Source organism: Triticum urartu, chromosome 6 (genome assembly GCF_003073215.2).
Source record: "Triticum urartu cultivar G1812 chromosome 6, Tu2.1, whole genome shotgun sequence".
Taxonomy (NCBI): domain Eukaryota; kingdom Viridiplantae; phylum Streptophyta; class Magnoliopsida; order Poales; family Poaceae; genus Triticum; species Triticum urartu.
In genome coordinates this window covers 61,491,022-61,496,972 of record NC_053027.1, presented here as the reverse complement: position 1 = coordinate 61,496,972, position 5,951 = coordinate 61,491,022, and the positions used below count along the sequence as shown (strand labels likewise).

At 41.2% G+C, this 5,951-nt stretch overlaps 1 pseudogene; it reads left to right on the top strand.

Moving 5' to 3' along the window:
* The first annotated feature begins 3,970 nt into the window (after positions 1-3,970).
* LOC125516547 lies at positions 3,971-5,426 on the top strand (annotated as a pseudogene).
* The last annotated feature ends 525 nt before the right edge of the window (positions 5,427-5,951 follow it).

The window sequence follows — 5,951 nt, the reverse complement described above, 5'->3', positions numbered from 1 at the left end:
CTTTTGTGGCGTCAGTGAGTGGTGTGTCCCGCATCTTGAGGTGAAGCCTTTTATGGTGTTTGGTGTGCATTGTGCAACCACATCTCAATGTGAGCATTTGTTGTGTTGGGGGAGCACTTAGTAACCGCTTTCATTGTGGAAGGAACTTTGGCAATTACATCGACATCTCTATGTGCCTAGGTTATCTCTACAACCGAGCTCTTTACTTGTGCATTTACTTTGTGATAGCCGTCAAGCTTGAAGTTACATATCTCTCTATCACACGGTTATTATCTTGTAACATAAGTTGTTGGTGTAACATAGGTGAGCCTAGCTTATTTAGGTTTTGTGCTTTACAAATTAAATGCTAGTGTTTTTCTGCATTTATCCAAGCCTTATCGTAATTATATTAAATCGACTATTCACCCCCTCAGGCTACATCCATGTCCTTCCTACAGTGGGATATTGCAGCCAGATAAAGAAGAGGCAGTGCTTCATGTATTGTTCGATATATCCTAGAAAAGAAAGAAGTGTTTGTATAAACCCTCAAGTCTGGGTGGCTCTAATATACACCCCTCATCCAAGACACCGTCTAAGTTGCACCTATACTTGGCCATGGGAAACCCAGTCCAGCCGGCCCGAAAAAGCCTGACCCAACCTAGACCGGTCTTGCCTGGGGGCCTGGCCTGGGCCTAAGTTTTGAGCCCGAAGGCTGGGCCTGGCCGGGCTTGACATATTTGCGTTTTAGGGAAGAGGCCCGACCCGAGGCCTGACGGGCGTTTCCACTGATGGGTTGGGCCTAGCCCTAAAATCTAGGCCCGACGGCCGTCCGGGCCAGGCTCGGACGTAGGTTATTAGCTACATGCTTTATTAGGCCTGGGCCGAAGCCCCACCCGACTTATGCCCAGGTATAGTTGCACCCTCCAACTCTCAAAATCAGAACAATTACCCTCCGCCTCGCCTTACCCCGGTTTCGGTCCAATCAACACATGTTGACTAGGCCAACTCGTCCAGTCAGCACACCATGTCAACATTTGTCGAAAATTTGTAGATTTAAATGTGATGATTCTCTAAATCTGCTTGTTCAGGTTTAACTTTTTAGTTTTTATTTTTCCTAGGTAAAAGTGATCTAAACACTCTTATATTTCTTTACAGAGGGAGTACATGACTATTTTATGAGTTGTATGTCATTTTTTTCTGAAACATGAACATTTTTGTAAGACTAGCAAACATGTCCGTGCGTTGCAACGGAAGAAAAAAATGCATGCTTTTAGTATAATATAAGCACAACTTAAGATCCCTCCATAGGTTCACCTTATATATTTCAACATTGCCCACATTCGTGTTGTCGCTTATTCTCTTTCCTGCCAACCATGGTCGTGTTGTCCACTTGATCGTAATGTTTCTGAACGTGGCCAATCTCAAGGTGATGGTCTTGGCCACTATCTAAACTCTAAACCCACACACACTTGCCATTGAACAACATTGTCGCAAGTGAATGTCTAACAGTTCTAAACTAATCTCGTCGAGCGGCCCTTCCCGAGCTACGACTTGCACCTAGTACATACACCGTCTGTCCGTCTTTCATACGCCCATTCACTTTTAAATTGTATATTTGTTTTTCAAAATGCATCGACTTTCTTTCTGAAATGCATAAATACTTTTTAAATCACATGGACTTTTCTAAAGAGCATGAATTTCTTTAATTACAAAATATTTGTAACATTGAACACTTCTTAGAATTACATGAATAATTTTTTTGAGAAAAAGTTGAATAATTTTCAATTGGTGTGAGCATTTTTTGATATATGAACGATATTCATAAAACTACATAAACATTCTAAAATTCATGAACAATTTTTAAAAACTACATGGCATTTTTTTAAAGGCACAACCACATAAAATTAGAACATGCGTAAATTGAATTTTAGATGTGTGGCAAATGATCAGATTACACGTCCACACGTCTAATTTTTTTCTTGCTATAGTGAACCGGAGGAGAGCTATTCTCAAAGATCTACTCTAGTTGTGCCCTGAGCCTGTGCAATTTTCTCGTTCGTGACTACGTGGCTCGGTAAGGAAAAAAAAGGCACCACGTGAAGTGCTACACGAAGGATATTTTGCGTTAACCGGTCAAAATACCCATGGTCTTGCGAAGCAAACCGTACAGCGCCGGAGCATAGTACGGCTGCCAGTGTCCTCGCCACGCACGTCCCCGTTAGGCCTTGTACAATGGTAGGTGCTTAGAGAGGTGCTTAGAAAAATAAACCGAGTTTTTCTGAAGCACGGGTGCCTATTTCTATAGGAGAGACGCTTAATTAAGCGTCTATCCTGTACAAATAAGCACCGGTGCTTAAGGAAAGCCTGATTTATTTTTCTAAGCACCTCCTCTAAGCACCTCCCATTGTACAAGGCCTTAGGCGCCCCTTGCGTTCGGTGTTTACTCCTGGGCCGGCCCAGTTGCTATTGCAAGTCGAGGAACGTCTGACTTACAGACAGGATATATACATACATTAGTATCACCTTGGATATAGAAAATAATAGAAACAGACAACGGACGACGGACGGACGAAAAACGGATGAAATTGCGGTGGTAAGAAGCAATAGCCCCTTTATTATTAGGTAAAAATAAAGATAAAGATAAAGATAAAGAGTAAAGATAAAGATAAAGATAAAGATAAACATCGAAATTACCTCTGGCCCGGAGCCAGAGGAGGGTCGTCGACACAATGCCAACCCTAGTGGTGGGACACTTCGAAGGTTTATTTCATATATAAGAATATTTTTTAAATATGCGGAAATTTTATCAAGGCACATGAACTTTTATTTTCACATGTGAACTTTTTCTAACAATACATGAACATTCATCTTTTTCCATACGAGAACTAAGAAAACACATAAAAAACGCAAACATTTAATTTTAATACACATGTATTCTTTTGCAACATACGAACATTTTTCCGGCACACAATAGCATGTACCCCGTAAAACAATAAAATTTTAAAAATGCATGGACATTTTTTGAAACACATGACATCTTTTGTACACCACCTGAATATTTAATTATTTATTAAAACGGCTATATGAAATTTCAAGATAAATAGTGGAGTATCTTTTAAAGATTTATATAAAAAATCTTTTGAGAAACAAAAACTAGTGGTGGCCCAAACTTGCTAGTGCCATCACGACGTTCCAGGCCGGCACGCCCATTTACGGTGATCCATCTTCTTCAGTCCGTCCGTCCCTCCCCCCCACACCATACACACACACACACACACACACACACACACACACACACACACACACAGGGATCAGGTGACATGCACCTTTGCATGTCACCGTGTGACTTGCGGCCTAAATTTATGTTTAAACATTGTAAAAAAATTTGAAAAAATCATGCATGTTCATAGCACATATTAAAATAATCCCTAAAAAATTCAGATCAAAATTCGAAGCATACATCAAGAAGCAAAAAAGAGAAATCTGTTATGAATAGTTGCGAATGGTTCTCTGTATACTATTCACATACGAATTTCTCTTTTTTGCTTCTTGATGTATGCGTCGCCAAATAAATAGGTTCACACTGAGCACATGAGTCTTGTCTTGAGGAGTTGCTTGCGTCAATTACTCAATTCTAGTTTGTTTCTTTGTATTTGCTTCGTTCGTTTGTTATTCAGGCTCTGCCACCTATGGCGGTAGTTTAGTTTAATGATGTGGCTCGTAGCTTCTCTGTTTCTTGCTAGCAATGTAGGGATAGATAAGGTGGTAGATACTTCAATTAATCTCCATTCTTATAAGGAACACACAAGTATTGGATGGGTACAGTAAATGCCCAAAGTTCGTCGGTATATTCTTTGTAATTAGTGCTGCCAGTGTGATCTCAATCTTTTCACATGCTTTATTCTGATATATGTACCATAAGTTTTAGTCCAGCTTTTTGGTTGTTTTCTGAACCTTGACATTACCTGATTGGTACAGCTGAATTTGCTCGATGGACGACCTACCGGAGGCTGTGCTGACAGAGATTGTCAAGAAGATCACCAGGACAAGTGATCTGAATTCTCTTTCCCTTGTGTCAAAGGGGCTCTACATGATAGAAGGGAGTCAAAGGGGTGCTATCCGCGTTGGTTCTGGTCTTTGCACTGCTACAGAAGCATTAACATCACTGTGTGCCAGGTTCACAAATTTGCGGAAATTGGAAATCGATTACTCTGGTTGGATGCCTGGACATGGAAATCAGTTGGACAACAAAGGCCTTTTTGTATTTTCATCTCAATGTTCCTCGCTGATTGACCTTAAGCTTCTGCTCACACATCGATGACTCTGGGCTTGGTTGTTTAACGCATTGCAAGAAATTGGTGTCTCTCAAGCTGAACTCCACACCACAAATAACTTCGGTTGGGCTTTTCTCAGTTGCAGTTGGTTGCACAAGTCTATCTGCTCTCCACCTTATTGACTGCGAGAAAATCGACAGTGTAGAGTGGCTGGAATACCTTGGCAGGGATGGATCGTTGGAAGAGCTTGTAGTGAAGAATTGCAAAGGAATCAATCATCAGGACTTCCTAAAGTTTGGTTTAGGATGGATGAAGCTCCAGAAGTTTGAGTTTGAGAGGAAAAGAGGAATATATGATTTTTCTTTAGGTTGTGACTACTATGATCCATCGTACAATGCTCACAGCATGGATATATATGATTTCTGCTGTGAGAGTTTGAAGAATTTAAGGTTGGCACATATTAAAACCTGGCCAGAAATAGGACTTCGTGTTGTCCTAGGGAAATGTAAAGCATTGGAGAACCTTTGGCTTGAGTATGTTCGTGCACTAAATGACAATGACATGATTGCATTATCCCGGAGCTGCAGCAACCTTAAAAGCATCTCACTTTGGCTCAACCTGCAGCGCCATTGTAGCGAAGACGGCTATTGTGAAACCAGGACGTCATTTACTGATAACAGCCTTTATGCTCTAGCCCTCAACTGTCCTATGCTTCAGATCGTAGACCTCCGATTTACAGGATGTTCCCGTGACTGGCCATCAAAAATAGGATTCACACAGGAGGGTTTTCTGGCACTCATTCAGTCCTGCCCAATTCGTGTTCTCGTGCTAAACACCGCCAACTTCTTTGATGACAAGGGGATGAAGGCCCTCTCATCCTCACTACATCTAGAGACACTCGAGCTTATATTGTGTCATTGGGTAACTGATGCTGGGATGTGATTCATTGCGCACACCCCATGCTTGAGTAATCTCACACTTCGGGCATGCCATAAAGTTACTGATGTTGGAGTGGCTGAACTGGGACGTGCACATAAGTTAGAGTCTTTGGTCATTGAGCATTGTGGTAGGGTCTCTCTGCAAGCTGCACAGGGTGTTACCAAGTCAGTTCACTACTCCAGTAAGTGTTCAGATGCCCTTATGAAGAAAATTGGTTTGATTGATGAGTATTGATGAAGTGGTCTCCAAAAATTTCATTAAGTTTTTGACTGTGCACCATTGGACAAGGCTGTGTGGTGCATCATCCGACCTAGATTCACTCGTCTGAACTTTTGTTGCCTTCTACCTTTGCCGCAACTATTTTCCTTTATGACAGTCTAATGATGAATTCTGGAAGGCAGCTGATGAATGAAACTTTAATAGTAGGCACCACTTGTGTATTACTATCAACCGTAATTCTGGTTGCTTAATTTCTACCCTCTATAGCCGTTTCGAAACCGGCATAAGTAGGCCCCAAGTTTCCCTGTTTTTGCATGGAGGCACTATATGACCGCTTGGTGTTATTTGTATTATTTAAGCAAGTATCATGAACCCTCTTTTATTGCAGAAGTGATTTTGGAGACAATATATTATATATCTGCCTGCTATGTTCGTGTGGCAATTTTGGTATGGAATTAATGTAGTAATAATAGTCCCAAGTTTTCGATGGACATGTACAAAGGCGGCATGCTTGTTTTGTTGATATCCTCTATTGGAGGA